The 17,420-nt window shown below is 33.5% G+C and overlaps 1 long non-coding RNA gene and 1 pseudogene across 1 annotated transcript; both read left to right on the top strand.

The window, feature by feature from the left end:
* The first annotated feature begins 8,889 nt into the window (after positions 1-8,889).
* LOC105798580 (U2 small nuclear ribonucleoprotein A'-like) lies at positions 8,890-11,458 on the top strand (annotated as a pseudogene).
* Positions 11,459-12,356: 898 nt separating this feature from the next.
* On the top strand, positions 12,357-13,785 carry LOC105798581 (uncharacterized). Its single transcript, XR_001135217.2, has 4 exons — positions 12,357-12,525; positions 13,056-13,136; positions 13,225-13,332; positions 13,415-13,785. It is a non-coding gene; the product is annotated as an uncharacterized LOC105798581 (long non-coding RNA).
* The last annotated feature ends 3,635 nt before the right edge of the window (positions 13,786-17,420 follow it).

The raw sequence follows: 17,420 nt of genomic DNA, 5'->3' as shown, positions 1-17,420 counted from the left end.
AAAAATATATATTATAAGAACTGAATTATTAGTGGCGTTTTTATGAAAAACGCCGCAAATATATTTAATTGAAACGGCGTCGTTTAGTGAGAGATCAGATTTCGGGGTATACCCCCTCTCCCAACGCCAATTTCATTTTCCCTATTCTAAAATCCCTAAGTTCTGAAATCCCTAACTCATAAACGGTTTTTGCTTTCTCCCATTTCTGAAAATCAATTCTATATCTCTTTCAAATTTACTTGTTTTGCTGTTTCAATTTCTTGCAAAACTGATAAAAATCGGGTTCGTACATTCCATAGACACAGACAGTTGACGGAGAACGTCGAGGAGGATCGTCATAATTGGTGGTCGGGGGAATAATTGTTCAAGGTTCGCTTTCCCCATTCTGCCTCCGTATACATTGGGTTTTCCCCAATTTGTTAATTTTATTTTTCCTTCCCTGTTATTGTGCTGAGAAACTGACATTAAAAAAAATATACTCTGTTTAATTATAGGGTTTTCGGTCTTCCTCTTCAATTTTTGTTCATCGTTTTGAAGGTAATGTAATGCTTCGAATGTTTATTTATTTTTTGAATGGTTTCATTGGTATTATTCTGATTTTATAGGGTTTGTGTTTAGGGTTTCATTCAATTCCATTTCGTTGCTTCCTTTTCTGTTATTATTTAAGCTTAAAATATGTTATTATTTTATCTATTTAATTAGGTAATATGTTTATAAAGGTTAAAAAGTATTAACTTATATGTCTCTATCTTTGCATATCGTATCAAATTAATTTCTAATATTTAGTTTATATCTAATTTTTTGTTTTTATTTAAATTGAGGTCTAATTAGATACAAATCTAAAAATAATGATTTTCTTAAATATTGTTAAGAAAAACAAAAAAAATCCATGTTCTCCATAATAACTACGAAGGAAAATAAATATCTTGTATTTTTTTTGTTGAGTGTTGTTTAGTCTAGTTGTGTAGAGCATGCCTAATATTAACATATACCATTTTAAGGTACTTTAACAGGTTATATAACTTACATAATACGACATAATACATAAATATATATCATATCTTAACTTACATAGTGAAATAATACTTATAAGTGAAAAACTTACCCTTGTAATATCTCTGAAAATCGACTTCCAAGAATTAAGAAATGGATCGGTCTTGGATGAATTTATCAAGGGTAAGCAACGAATATCGAAATGGAGTACAGACTTTTCTGAATTTTGCATTTCAATATTCAAGCCAAGAGAACATGATTCTTTGCCCCTGTAACAAGTGTGTCAACATAAACTGGCATTATCGTGAAGTTGTATACGAGCATTTAATTGTTGATGGGTTTGTTCGGGGTTATAAAAAATGGTTTTTCCATGGAGAACGCCCGCCTAGTAGTTCCTCGTCAACAATGGATGTTTCTTATCCTGGTAGATCTTACCATCAGTCCGTTGGAGGGGATGACATGGAAGGTATGTTGCGGGATGCATTTAATATGCACAGTCATGGTTTGCATTCGTTCCCAGCCGACTTTGTGCCATCTGCTGATTGTAATATTGGTCCAAGTACTTTTACCGAACCGGGAACAAGTGTACCTCCTGAAGAGCCGAATGGAGAAGCGGCGAAGTTCTACACGTTACTTAATGACATGAACGAAGAACTATATGATGGGTCCAAATTCTCCAAAATGGCTTTCTGCGTTCGTCTTTTCCAGTTAAAATGTTTGGGAGGGTGGACCGGAAACTCTTTGACAATGTTGCTAGAGTTTTTGAGAGAAATGTTTTTGTTTGCAAAAATCCCTCAGTCATGCAAAGATATGAAGAAAATGATAAAAGACTTAGGTCTTGGGTACAACAAAATCCATAGTTGCCGAAATGACTGTATGTTGTATTGGGGCGATCGAAGAAACCAACAGTGCTGTCATGTATGCGGCGAATCCCGTTGGATAAATAGAAACACAGAAGATGGAAACGACGACGAAAATGATGCACAACCAAGAACGAAGCCGGTCAAGATTTTACGGTATTTTCCGCTGATACCAAGGCTTCAAAGGCTTTTCATGTCATCGAAGATAGCGGAGTCAATGACGTTGCACTATGATGGACGAACCGATGATGGATTATTAAGGCATCCGGCAGATTCTTTAGCTTGGAAATCATTCGACAATAAATTTCCAACCTTTGCAAGCGATCCTAGGAGTGTGAGGCTTGGCCTAGCATTTGATGGATTTAATCCTTACAAGATCATGAGCACTGCGTACAGTACTTGGCCAGTAGTGCTTGTTCCTTACAATCTGCCTCCGTGGATTTGCATGAACCAATCTTCCCTGATCTTATCTATGATTATCCCTGGAGAGAAAGGGCCCGGAAATGATATCGACGTTTATTTACAGCCACTTATTAAAGAGTTAAAACAATTATGGGATGGTGTCGAGACATACGATGTGCTGAGAAAGGAGAACTTGAAATTACGTGCAGCTTTGATGTGGACCATTAATGACTTCCCCGCTTATGCCAATTTATCCGGTTGGAGTACAAAGGGTCGTTATGCATGTCCTTGTTGTGCTGCACAAATATGTTCGCAATGGTTATACAATGGGAAAATTTTCTCTTACATGGGGCATCGACGGTGGTTACCGAAAAATCATAGATTTAGATTTCAGAGTTCAGTATTTGACGATACCGAAGAGTTCAGAGAAGCTCCTTCGCAGACAAGTGGATCTGATATCTTGTTCATGTTGAAAGATATAAATTTCAGTTATGGAAAAATGAACCACCCGGCAAACACGCAAATAAATAGAAGATCAAATGATGAAGCTGATGATGACTCCGATGAAGAGGATGATCCCAATGAGGTGGACTTGTGGAAAAAAGAAGTATATTTTTTGAGTTGCTTTATTGGGAGCATCAGCTTTTACGACACAATATTGATGTTATGCACATTGAGAAAAATGTCTGGGAGAACATTGTGGGTACAATTTTGAATGTAGATGGAAAATCAAAAGACAATCTTCAGAGTCGACTTGATTTAGTTCAAATGGGAATTGACACGATCTTCATCCGAATCCACTTCCTAATGGGAAATATCGGTTGCGCCTTCAATTTTTTCGATGTCGAGGACGAGAAAGAATTGTTCTGTCTGATGTTGAAGGATATAAAGGTTCCAGATGCGTATGCATCAAATATATCTCGATGTGTTAGTGTTAAAGATCGAAGACTGTATTCGCTAAAATTACATGACTATCACATCTTAATGCAAGATTTACTGCCAGTTGCTCTACGATGTTGTATGTCGAAGAAGGTGACGTCTTGTATAATTGAACTATCCAATATAATGAAAGCCATTTGTGGCAAAGTTTTGGATGTTCAAGAACTTCAGAAGGTACAGGATAGAGCCGCATTGACTTTATGCAACATGGAGAAAATCTTCCCACCTTCCTTCTTCACTATTATGGTTCACTTGATAATCCATCTCCTGGGAGAAGTAATTCTTGGCGGACTCGTTTTCTACCGATGGATGTATCCCATAGAAATGTGTTAATTTATTTTAAAAACTGTCCTTCCCTAAACCCTGTATGCCTTTAAGTACAACTTTTCATAATGTTGCATATCGTGTTTAGGATCCTATCCAAATTAAAGTCTTACTGCCGCAACAAGCGTTATCCAGAAGGATCGATTGCTGAAGCCTACTTAGCAGAGGAATGTATGACCTTCTGTTCGCGATATTTGGATGATGTCGAAACAAGGTTGAGCAGACCAAATAGAAATACTGGACTCACGGATCATAACTTGGCCGATACTTATTTGTTCCAAAGTTTTGGAGACCAATCGGCAAAGTGGAAATTGCAGAATTAGATGATTTTTCGTGGGTACAAGCACATCGGTATGTTCTGTTTCACCACGAATCAATGGAACCTTAACGCAAGTAAGTTCTATAAATTTTCCAAATATTCATCACCTTTAAATTGTTTATCTTCTAACAAGTGGAACATATTTTTTACATAGTGAGTACAAATAAATACTGAGATCTTGTTCGCGCTCCCGAAGAACACAACTTCGAGATATCAATAAGTTGTTCACAGAATCTTTCCACGAATGGTTAACCCAAACGGTATGCAATTGTACTAGTATTCATCGACATATAATTATAATCTTTTCTCATAAAATTTTTATCAACTTAGTTTACTTTTCGTACAATAGGTTTGGAGTGGGAAGAACGTAACCGACGAAGTTAAATGGCTTTCCCAAGGTCCAAATCGGGTGGTTAAAAGATATAGTACGTTCCTCATAAACGGATTTAGATTTCATACAAAACATCGCGAGAGATTGAGGAGAACGCAAAATTGTGGAATAGTTGTTAATTCCTCAATTACTAGTTATGCTAGTGGTAGGGACAATAATCCTGTCGAGGGAAATGTAGAATATTTCGGACTTCTTACTGATATAATTGAGTTGAATTACTACGGAAAATGGAAAGTTGTCTTATTTCGAGGTGATTGGGCCGATATTAATACTGGTCGTGGAATTAAGCAAGATCAATTTGGTTTCACTATGGTGAACTTCACTCGATTGATTCATACAGGACAACAATTGATTGATGAGCCGTACGTATTTTCTTCTCAAGTCAAACAAGTTTTTACTCAAAAGATCCAATTGATGAGGGTTGGTACGTTGTACTCCGTAACATCCCTAGGGACTTGTTTGACATGGGCAGTGGAAGTAGAGATGGCATTAACGACAGAACACAAACTTTGCCATTTCCAGAACAAAACTTAAACGAAAACATCCCTAGTACTAGTACACACAGCTAATGGGTCCGCCAGGATACAGACGAAGATATTTATGGACTATAATATAGTAAGCTTTTACGATTAAATAATTATATGGACGAACATATTATTATTATAGTAATTGTATATTAAGTTTTTAACTAATTTATTTGTATTCCAGATAAAATGCCTAGAAGACCCGTGCGAGCGCACCGCATTGTTCAAGGTACTCCAGACCCGGTGGATACAAACAGCACTAAACAACAGACTGGTATTGGATCTTCGAATGTTCCGGTTACACCTGAGGAACCTATAGAAGCTCAAAGTAATTTAACATTTAATTTACATGTGTGTTCACTTATTATTTATTTTATTTTATTAATTTCTTATATTACAATACTTTTATTTTCCAGCTGAAACTGGTGGGACGCGGAGAGTTCGTGGACATACGCTACTGAGGGATTTATACGATCTAGATCCAGTCGAGCGTGTCCAAGTATCCAGTAATAGCTTTGGTCAACCTGTTGGATCAGAAGCTCGCCTTTTAGCAGGATACATAGGCATTCTAGCACGGAATGCAAATATGTTGCCAATTAACTTCGAGTCATGGCATAAAGTGCCCGAGAGTAACAAGAATCAAGCTCTCGATAACATTAAGGTAACAAAATGTGTATATCATTTATAATACTTGAGTTTAAGTTTCGTTTACATTTACTTTCTAAAGTTGTGTTTTTTGTAGGGGAGATTTGCTCTAGAGGTCTCCGATGCTTATGTAAAGAAGGCATTGGGAAAAAGATGGAGAGGCCATAAGAGCACTTTAAAGAAAGACTATTTTAAGACAAAAACAACACTCGACGAGAGATTACAAAATGTCCCTCCGGGAATGCTGAGGTACCAGTGGGAAGAAGTCGTTAGATTTTGGACTTCGAAGAAAGGAGAGGTATGTGTTACTACAAAAATCTTGTAATTATTTTGGTTTATAGTATTTACTAATTAACGTACTAATAATTTCATAACGTAGGATCGTGAACGAGTTGGAACAAGTAGTAGGCAGAAACAAAAATTCACGCACACAGCTGGGTCGAGAAGTTTTGCGTGTGTAGCTCAGGCCGAGGTATTTTGAATTTTTTAATACTGGCAAATATTTATTACTTTCTATCAAATAATATTTTTACTATTGTATTGTAGGAAGTGTTGTCGGGTCAAAAGTTGGGCGCCTTCAACTTTTGACATTACACATAGGAAGAAAGATGGAAACCCTATGACTCTGAAGTCTGCGAAATTATGGTATGTTTGCTTAATACAATTTGACTTGTTTTAATTATTTATACTGTTTATTTTCTAATGGTTTTTATTACATTTCTTGTAATGCAAATATTGTTAAGTTATGTTGCATTTGTTTTGTTAATATATGTTGCGTTCTTAACTATGTGATTTATTTTTTAGGAAAAACTGAAGGATAAAAAGGCGGAGTACGAAGCGATTGCTTCCAGTGATAGTTCTGTTCATATTGACAACATTGATAACCGGATTATCACTGAAGTTTTGGGTCCTGAAAGGTATGGTCGGGTTCAATTTCAAGGATCTTTTGTTAACCCATCCCAATATTTTGGATCCAGCTCGCAACAATACATGCATTCGGGGAGTCAGGCTCAAGCTGAAGTTCAGAGGTTAAGAGACCAGATAGCTTAGATGCAAGCGGCAACGAGTGAGAAAATTACACAACTTAAAGCGGAGGCAACATCGAGAGAAGCTGAGGTTCAAAAAGATATGAAGAACTCCAGCTACAACTTAAAGCAGATGCGGCAGCGAGAGAAGCTGAGGTTCAACGAAAGTATGAGCAACTGCAGCAGTAGCTTAAAGAAGATGCGGCAGCGAGAGAAGCAGCGGTTGCAGCCAGGGAAGTAGAGGCTGCAGCGAGAGAAGCAGAACAGCATAAAAAGTTCGATGAACTCCAGCAGCAGCTTCAGAATATGATGAAGATGTTTCAGCAATCGCAACCGCCGTCGTCTTAGACTATCGTTTAAATATACTTCAATTTTGACTTTGGTATTATCATTTTAGCTTTTACAATTTCTGTCAGAATAATACGAATTTTATTTTATTTATTGACATTTATTTTAAATATTATATAGATTTGGTTAGATTTGGTTGGTTAGATTTGGTTTCTTCTGATTTGTTTTTACAGGAGGGGGGCTGAAAAAAAAACTTTTCAAATCTGCCAAAATTAGCGGCGTTTTTTGGATAAGCGCCGCTAAAGACCATCGTCTATAGTGGCATTTTTTGGCTAAGCGCCGCTAAAGACCATGGTCTATAGTGGCGTTTTTCGGCTAAGCGCCGCTAAAGACCATGGTCTATAGTGGCATTTTTTGTCTAAGAGCCGCTAAAGACCATGGTCTATAGTGGCATTTTTTGTCTAAGCGTCGCTAAAGGCCATGGTCTATAGTGGCGTTTTCTGGCTAAGCGCCGCTAAAGACCATGGTCTATAGTGGCGTTTGGATAAAAAACGCCGCTAAAAATGGAACATTAGCGGCGCTTTATGAAAATCACCACTAAAGATTGAGCAATAGCGGCGTTTTTAAAAAAACGCCGCTAAAAATGAGCATTAGCGGCATTTTTTGAAAAACGCCGCAAAAAACCTAAGCCCAACGACTTCGTTTTCGGACCTTTCGTGGTCTTTAACGGCGTTTTTGGAAAAGCGCCGCTAATGCTCTGGTCTTTAGCAGCCTTTTTGAAAAAGCGCCGCTAATGCTCTTGCCTTTAGCGGCGTTTTTGAAAAGCTACATGCTATCTGTTCTTTAGCGGCGTTTTGCAAAACGCCGCTAATGCAAAATACTATTATTTAAAATAATTTTAAAGTTTTTGGGTATATGATTCTTGATTGTTTTTAATTTATATATTAAATTTTTTTATAGAATTAATTATATAAAATAGTATTAATTTTAAAATATTAAATTAATTATCACTATAGTTTAGGGTTTTAGGTTTTTGGTTTAGGGTATATGATTAATTTAAGATTTAAGGCCGGTTTAGGAGTTACTATTTTAAGGTTTAGGGAGTATGAATTTAAGGATTATGGATTATGGATTATGGATTATAGTTTAAGGGTTGGAATTTAAGGTTTAGGGGTTAGGGGTTAAGGGTTTAAGGGTTAGAGGTTATGGGGTTAAGAGTTAGGGATTCAAGGGTCGGGTTAGGTTTTTGGGTGTAGATTAATTAGTTTTTTTAATTTATATTTTAAATATGCTCTTATATATATATATAATTGTAAAAGAAATAATAATAAATTTATTTAAGGTTTTTAGTTTAAGGTATATGATTAATTTAAGATTTAAGGCCGATTTAGGAGTTACTATTTTAAGGTTTAAGGGGTATAGATTTAGGGATTATGGATTAGGGAACATGGTTTAAGGGTTGAGATTTAAGGTTTAGGGGTTTAGAGGTTAGATATTTTGGGGTTAATAGTTAAGGATTTAGGGTTTAGGCCTCAGGGGTCAGGTTGGGGTTTTGGGTTTAAATTAATTAGTTTTTAAATTTATATTTTAAATATGTTCTTATATAATTGTAAAAGAGATAATAATAAATTTAATATATTGAAATTATGAGTATAGTTTAAATTATTTAAGAGATATATAATAGATAGACTTTATATGTATTGAATGGTTAATTTAGGGTTTAAGGTTAATGTTTACTTGAGATTTATTAAATGATAAAATTTTATACAATTAATTAATGCTTTTATATTTAAAAATTTTAATCTAAATCATTTGATATATTTAAATATAAGTTTAAATAGAATTAATAAATAAGTTTAAAAAATAATAGATTGATATGGATATTTAGGTATAATTATTTATTTTGGAGAGGACCAAATTATAAGAAATAAAATTAAAATACAAAAATAAAAATAAAAATGAAATAAAATAAATAAAAATTATAATTTTATCTAATTCTTATAAATATTACTTAAAAATTTTAGAATTATTTATTTAAAACTTTTATCAAAACGCCACCGTTTAACTTTAATAAATTAATTTTTAATGGCGTTTTACAAAAAAACGCCAAAATTATAAATTAAAATTTAATAAAACGGTAATTTTTAGTGGCATTTTTAATAAAAACGCCACCAAAAAATCATTTTACTTTAATGAAAATCGTGTAAACATAGTTAAAAAGCTCTCATTTTTCAACCAAATCCAATCCCTAAACTGCGCCTCTCCCAATTTCTTCTTCTTGGTACTCTTTGTTAGTTCGTCACATGATAGGCTCTTTTGTCTTGGTTTACTTACGATGGTAGATTAAGAGATGATTCCAAGTTTAGGGTTCATTGAACAAAGACAGCGGCGGTGGTTTAGGGTTTTAGCAGAGCAAAAAAAAAAGGAGGAAGTAGGTAGGCATGGTGAAGCTCACGGCCGACTTGATTTGGAAGTGTCCTCACTTCTTCAATGCCCTCAAGGAGCGAGAATTGGATCTTCGAGGTGCTGCTTCGCCCTTCTTCCGCTCTAACCTAACCCTCATCATAATAATGTTCTCAAAATTCCCTTTCTTTCCTTTTTCCCCTTTCAGGTAACAAAATTGCTGTAATCGAAAACTTGGGTGCTACCTAGGTGTGTATTACTTTGTTTGTGCCAGTTTTTAGTGCATTCGTAGCTTTAATTTACTGGTGGGTTCTTTTTTTTTGGTTACATTTGCTAAAGTGATAGGACCAATTCGATACCATAGATATTTATCTGACAATGAGATTGTGAAGCTGGACAACTTCCCTTATCTTAAACGCTTGGGTACTTTACTTATAAACAACAACCGAGTTACTCGTATCAATCCCAATATTGGGGGTAAGCTTTGAATCAACACTTCAATTTCCCTTGTACTTTAGCATGTGCCCTTTGCCTTTTGGTGTTGTCTCTTGGTAGGAAGGCTCTTATGCTGTTCACATTTCCCTTTCTTGCAGAGTTCTTGCCAAGTTTACATACGTTGGTTCTCACAGATAACCGACTGGTGAACTTAGTGAAGATTGACCCTCTTTCATCACTCCCTAAGCTGTAATTCCTTAGCCTGTTGGATAACAATATTACAAAAAAACCTAATTATAGGTTATATGTGATTCACAAACTCAAATCACTTCGTGTTCTGGATTTCAAGAAAGTCAAAGCTAAGGTGATTGGATATGCTAAACTATTATTTTGTCCTTTTATACGGTTTTAATCTGTTATGTTATGTATTTGCTGTTGCCTATATGAAATTGTTGTGTTTAATTGAGAAACTTCTGGCGGCATACCTGTATTTATTCTCCTGATAGTATTTGTCTGACTGAGCCTTTAGCTTTGTAAATCTGAACTTCCTTTTTGACATTGTTTAATAACTTCATGGTTTGGTTTGAATATATATTTTGCAGCAGCAAGTGTAGGTTCACGTAATGCTGTTATGTGGTTCACGTAATGGTGTGGTTTGACTTATTCTTTTCTGGCCTAGTCAAAATATGTTTAATGTTTACTATATTATTATTTTAATATTATATTATACTTAATAATACTTTAATTATTTAATACATTAGCAATAGTTTTTCATTATCAAAATATAACTTTCTTTTGAAATATTAAAAATAAAATATAGAGTCAAAAAGCTTAAAATTGGCATATAAGATTTAGTTTTATTTATTTGATATATTAAAAATTATTATATTTATGAATTATGAACCTTTTGATTTTAATTACTGTTAAATTCTAAATTACAAGATAATTCATAGTTAACAACTCAAAAGATAAGTAATGCGCATCCAATATTATTATAGCATTTTATTTTTGATATTATATATTCTAGCTTATCCAAAATATAAAATAATGTTTACCAATAATTTTGGTAAGAGTAGTTGATAGAGGCCTTCTTTTTTTCCTGGAAGCACAAAATTCTATCTTGTACCAATAATTTTGGGAAAGTTTGAAACCCCCTTTATTTGCTTGGCTGCCCATGTTGGCACATTTATGCACCAATTATGGGGCCATCTCCCTTTGTTTCTCCTACAAAAGACAAGGGATACTGTGAGCACCAACCAACTCTGAAAGGGGGTTTCCTTTTTAGTATGTTATGGGAGTTTTGGATTTTAGAAATTGATCTTTCGACTGGAATAAAAGCACCCTAACTCACCTTTTGAGATTACAGTTGCATTTATGTACTACACTTTCTAGTTATTCAATTTTAAGTTCCTAATACAGTTCCAGGTTGCATAATTGAACTTGTTTAGCTTTCTTGTTTTGCTGGATAAAATGCATTATCTTGATTTCTTACATAAAGCCATGCTGCCATCTTTTTATAATTGACTTTTATTCAAGGTTGGAGATGATTGGCGACAAGATGTCCTTGCTCTTCAAGTGATAGCTCTTCTAAGTGAGATATTTACAGCTGTTGGACTTAATCTCTATTTATTTCCCTATGGTGTTCTCCCAACTGGTCCAGAGAGAGGTATTATTGAGGTGAGCACATCTTCTAATCTGTTAAGCTCTTTTTTTGCATCTACATTAATTCTGTTACACTAGTGAAGGAACCATTGAATTGTGTAATTCTTTTTGACATAACTAATCTATAACAGCTAAATTTACAAGGAAAAAAACCTTTGAGGAAATATAAATCTCCCACTGCTGAGTTGTTTTTGGTTTTGGTGTGTCTTATTGTTGTCATTCTTGCAATTGTCTGTCCTAACTCTTAGGTCTTTCACCATCACAACAGAGAATGACTTTCTAAGAAGGTTTTGTTAAGTGAATTTAGGGAATACCACTGCTATTTTCACCTTGCTCCCCCAATGTGTACTATACAATCGAATATGATGATGTGGTTTGATTTACTAGTGAAGTTACTTGTGCATGTGTCTTGTTACAGGATAATCATTCCTAGGCACTGTAATGAATATTTTACTTAATAAGTTCCTCTTTTCTTATATATAAAAATACAAATTTAACTATTTAATAATAGAATAACAAAAAAATCAAATTTTGAAAACATCTAAAATTTTATAATTGAATGAGTATCCTTATAGTATATATTTTTTTAAAAGTACATATTATATTTTTAATTGATATTTGAATAAATATTTAAAAAAATAAAGAAAGAGTTAGAAGAAGGTGAGAGGCATGTGAAGATATCTAAAAGGGAATAACAAGTTGGGGACGTGAAATGCAGTCACTGAACAGATTTAAGAAATGGAATATTATAAGAATAGGTATTAATTAATTAGTATATTAGGGTAAAATATAAGAACAGTGACTTAATTATATAATTTATTCTATTTTAGTCGCTAATTATTCATTTTATTTAATTATTTAATTTTTGAAATTAAATATTTAATATATTCTCTCATTAGTTGTAGATGAGTGATTGAAAAGTTGTCGTGAGTTTTTTATTAGTCTAATAACAAATTTAATCCTTTAATATTTATATGTTATATTAATTTAATTCTAAATTTAAAAATTCAACGATCCTTAATTCTCATATATATATTGTGTTTATATTTTTGTTTTATAATTATATATTTTGATATGTTAATATAAATTAGCATCTGATATATTGTGAGTATTAAATTTTAATTCCACAAGTGGAATTAAAACGTTATCAGATGTTTTATTTTATAATACTGATTTTCTTTTTATACTACAATCTAATAACTTATATCACATTATGCAAAAGACACTCTAATAGCCCTTCTTTCAGATCATTGAGTCCCTTTCAGCTGTTCCATCCCCTGAACTTGCATTAAGGTTGTACCTGCAATGTGCTGAGGTAATCTTGAGACTTGACTTAAACCAACTCTGCATAACAGTCATTGGTTAAATAGTGAATTGAACCCTGAAAATTATTTTAGATGATAACAAATTTTATTGAACTTCAAGAGATGCCATTTTTCTAATTGATAGTTGGGAAAAGGCATACTGAGATAAATAATGTTGCTCACGAGGGTGCAAGGTTTCTGATGGAACAGGTGCTTACAAGAATAAATAGCTTTATTTGTGACATTCTTAGGGCTGTTACCAATGTTCCATTAATTTATTATGTTGATTCCAGGCATTAGGGATCAATAATTTTATTTTAAGATGATGCGAAGGGTGTGCTATCATCATAAATCTCCCATCAGTATGACTTTTAAGTTTAATGAATGGCATATTATCATTATGATATTAGCAATATATGCATAGTGAACAGTATTGCAGGCTTTGCCTTTGGTTATATTCCTTTTTGATGAAGAGAGGCTTGAATTTTATGTTTAACTTTTTAACCTGTATTTTGTCCTTGTTCTGTTTCCTGACTATCAGGCAGCTAATGGCTGTGATATTGAGCATGTTGCGTATGAATTTTTCACACAAGCGTTTATATTATATGAAGAAGAAATTGCGGTAATTGTACTACTCAGATCAGCTATTGTTGAAGTCTGTTATGCCTTTCTAATTTGTGTAGAGTTTCATGAATGTTTACTGATCATAGGACTCTAAAGCCCAAGTGACTGCAATTCATCTGATAATTGGGACTCTCTAGAGGATGAATGTATTTGGTGTTGAGAACAGAGATACTTTGACACACAAAGCCACAGGAGTAATATTGCTTCCTCTTCTCTGATTCATTGTACTTCATTGAACTGTTTATACAAAACTTAAATATGTGTTACTTTGGTCAGTATTCAGCTCGGCTATTGAAGAAGGCTGATCAGTGCAGAGCTGTTTACGCATGTTCCCATCTATTTTGGGTTGATGATCAGGATGGCATAAAGGACGGGGAGAGGTCTGGACTCAAAACTTGTCCTTTGGTTTAGATTTTTTTTCATGTAAACATTAAATTCGATTCCGTTAAACTGTAAATTGTTGTGTCATGTAAAGAAGTAATGCATGGCAGTTAGAGATGTAAATAGGCGTTTATTCTGGATTTGGATTTCATACTTGCTTGATTATATCTTTTATTAAACTGTAAATTATTGAGTCATGTAAATTGTATTATATCTTTTATTACCAAGATTTACTTGATTAAGAAAATGCATTGTATTTTTTATTACCTTGTAATGTCTATAATCATAGGCTTATTCAACTAGTTAGTCTGTTGCTCATATGTATATTTAATATGTATATTTAAAGTTCAAATTTAAAAAATAAAATAAAATAAAATATGTCATAAAAATAAATATTATTTGATTAAAATATGTATTTTTAAAGGTTATGTTTTTAGCAGCGTTTGTGGGAAAAAGCGCCGCTAAAGGTTAAAGTCTTTAGCGGTGTTTGTGGGAAAAGTGTCGCTAAAGGTTAAGGTCTTTAGCGGCGTTTGTGGGAAAAGCGCCGCTAAAGAACATGGTCTTTAGCGGCGTTTGTGGAGAAAGTGCCACTAAAGAACATGACCTTTAGCGACGTTTTTAAAAATAAACGCCGCAAATGTTAGCGGCATTGTCAATAGCGGCAATTTTAGCGACGCTTAGGAAAGCGCCGCAAATACTTTTAGCGGCGCTAAAAAGTGCCGCTATAGACCTAAAAAAGCGCCGCTAAAATCCTGTTTTGGTGTAGTGTATTTTTGGATTAAAAGTAAAATAATTACTAAAAAAAAAAATCAAATAAAATGAAAGATAAAATTCATATTTTACTCTCTACCAAAACATCCGCCATAATCTACCTGCCTATCCCCATTTGATACTTAAGCTACAAAAGATAAATCATTACGCACTAATACTTAAAAAGTATACAAAAATAAGGACTGTGAAGGGTTATGCATTAAGACTTAATTTTAAAAAGTCTAAAAATCAAATAATTAATAACATGGGTGAATAAAAATATATATAAAGGCACAAAACATTCTAACATATGTAACAATAGCACTAAGTCTTATAGTTATAGGCTTGTAAGGTTAAGGTATTATTAAAAAGAAAGAAAGAATTAAACTGAAATCTAAACACTAAACACAGTTCCTTATGGATCGAATATTAGTTAAATATTTTCCCTAACTTTTCTAAAATAAACACTAAACTCGGTTTTAATTCTTTTTTTCACTCACTCCTTTCCTCAAATAAAACATGAAATTCAAATGAAACAATTAAAATTAAATTAAAAATAACTAAAATAAAAGGTTTACAACTAAAGAATAATAAATCAGTTGTCTTTTAATTTTTAATTTATTTTTTGTCATTTTATTAAAATAAACCATAATATGTTAATGGTTAGTGGATTGATGTGATCATATTCATCGATTCCCATTAATAAGGTCAAGCTTAAATAATAGCAATAAATTAGTGTAATTATTATTTATATACTTAAGTTAATATCCATTTAGCATGATATAGCGGGAGAGAAAAGAATTAAAAGAAAATTTCATTATTGTTTTCTTCTCCAACCGAAATCAAGAGGAAAGTAAAGTTTGGTTTGTGTTCTTCATAATCGACCATTGATTAAGAGTTGAGATGAGGTCGAAACGTCGAGAGATAAAGGCGAGTTTGAGCATCTGATAACTAATTTGATTTGTGCTGACTTGATATGTCTTAATCCATATTTTTAATTGGTGATTATTTATTTTAAATTAATGGTTTTACGTTGTGATTGAAATTCAAATAATAGTTTAAATATCAAGTGGTAACCTCCAAGCTTGATTGATGAACAAGGTAAGTGACTATACCCTATGCAAGTTGATGTATTCAAATTGAGACTTAAATCGTTATGTTTGGTTATATGATTTGGTATTAGACCATGATTGGAATTATACTGATGTCAGGGTAAGTTAATGCCTTAGATAATAATTGTCGATGTAATGCCCCAAATTTCTTAGATTTAAATTGCTAAATCATGTTAATTAATCTAATTTGTTTAGTGTTTAAGTACCTTTGAGGTAAGCTAGGGGTCCTATAGTCAAATCCTTTTTCTTAAAAATTTTGTGTTATTTTTATTATTCATTCTCTTGGCTCTTTTCATGTGGGTTATATTTTAACCTTCTTAGTTTGTTAGTGAGAATGAGCCTGCTAGTTTAGTGGTAAGACTTTATTTTATCGAGAGGTCTCTGTTCGAATCTTGTTTGTGTGAAACAAAATAAATTTTTTTCTTAGATTCTGTTTTTGCCGCCCAAGGGATTAGAGTTTCAGTTTAATCCAATTGTTAACTAATCTAGTAGGTTGAGATTATATCAGATTTATTTGTATTTAAAAATATTAAAATTATCCCAAAATAGTTTACGTATCTAGTCTTTCCATATTTCCCATTTTCTTTTTTTTCCCTTTCCTCAATTGATTATTGGAGTTTTCTTTTCTTTCTGCCGCTTTCTTCTCTACTTATTCTTCTTCTTCTTCTTCATTTCGTTCTGTTTTTTTCCTTAATTTCGTGGGTGATTCCTTGTTCGTTTGCTATAGTGCCGTCGTTGGTCCTCTATTTTTAGTTGTTGGTTGCATGTTAATGGATGTTTTAATAGCGCAAGTTTTAACAATAAATTATTGTTTTTGTTAGAAGGTCGTTTATTCTGATTGGAGAACTTTTATTTAGTTGTCGTTGGTAGAGGTTTGATGGATTGATCATGTTGATTTTGTTTAGTTGAGGTTCCTGAGGCACACGACCATCCTCTGATGAATTAGGTGCTAAAGGATTGTTGATTTTTTTGGTAAGTCACCAAACATCGTGTTTAGGGGCTGTTTTGTTAAGTAATCTAGTGTTAAATGCTTTAATTCGATTTTGGTGTGTGATTGTTAACAAGTTCAGTTTGGATATCATTTGTAGATTCTAAATTCATTGCTATTGAGACAACATTTTAGGAGCATCCAAGTGTAATCAAAGTATAAAATCTACCACCCCCGATTGCTCGACAACGATGTTTTTTAATCATTATTCTGACCCTATGGTATGCCAACTATATCCGACCCGATACGAACAACTAATAGGGTAACCAATTTCCAATTCAATATATGTGTGGATCAAATCAAATTCTTTCAATCATTACTTCTCTAATGTAATCTCCGTTATGGTAGCTGAAACATTAGTCTAGAAAGGTTGTGAAGTGTACTTAGCTTATGTGTGTGACACAAATGTTGCGAGTTCTACTGTTGAGGGCATTCGAATGGTTAAGGATTTTCTAGATGTCTTTTCTAAGGAGTTGTCTGGGTTACCACCAGATCGAAAGGTGGAGTTTGGGATTGAAGTCCTATCAGGGATAGCTCCGATGTTTATTACTCCCTACCACATAGCACCAAAGGAGCTTAAGGAATTAAAGGTTCAACTTCAGGAGCTACCTGATAGAGGATTCATTAGACCTAGTGTGTGGCCTTGAGGTGCACCGGTACTATTTATAAAAAATAAGGATGGTACAATGAGAATGTGTGTCACTAACGGTAGCTGAATAAGTTAATGGTAATGGATAAGTATCTATTGCTGAGAATCGATGAGTTGTTTGATCAGTTTCGAGGGGCATCTGTGTTTTCTAAAATTGATCTGAGATTTGAGTACCATCAGTTGAAAGTAAAAGAATTTGATGTGCCTGATACCACCTTTAGGACTCGTTATGGTCATTACGAGTTCATAGTTATGCCATTCGGTCTAACCAATACTCCAGTCGTATTCATGAACCTCATGAATAGGGGTTTTCAGCCATATCTAGATCGATTCATTGTGGTTTTCATCGACGATATTCTAGTATATCCTATGTCTGAAGCTAAGCATGATGAGCACCATAGA

Source organism: Gossypium raimondii, chromosome 9 (genome assembly GCF_025698545.1).
Source record: "Gossypium raimondii isolate GPD5lz chromosome 9, ASM2569854v1, whole genome shotgun sequence".
Taxonomy (NCBI): Eukaryota; Viridiplantae; Streptophyta; class Magnoliopsida; order Malvales; family Malvaceae; genus Gossypium; species Gossypium raimondii.
Note: the sequence above shows the minus strand (reverse complement) of the source record. Positions and strands in the feature narration are given on the sequence as shown.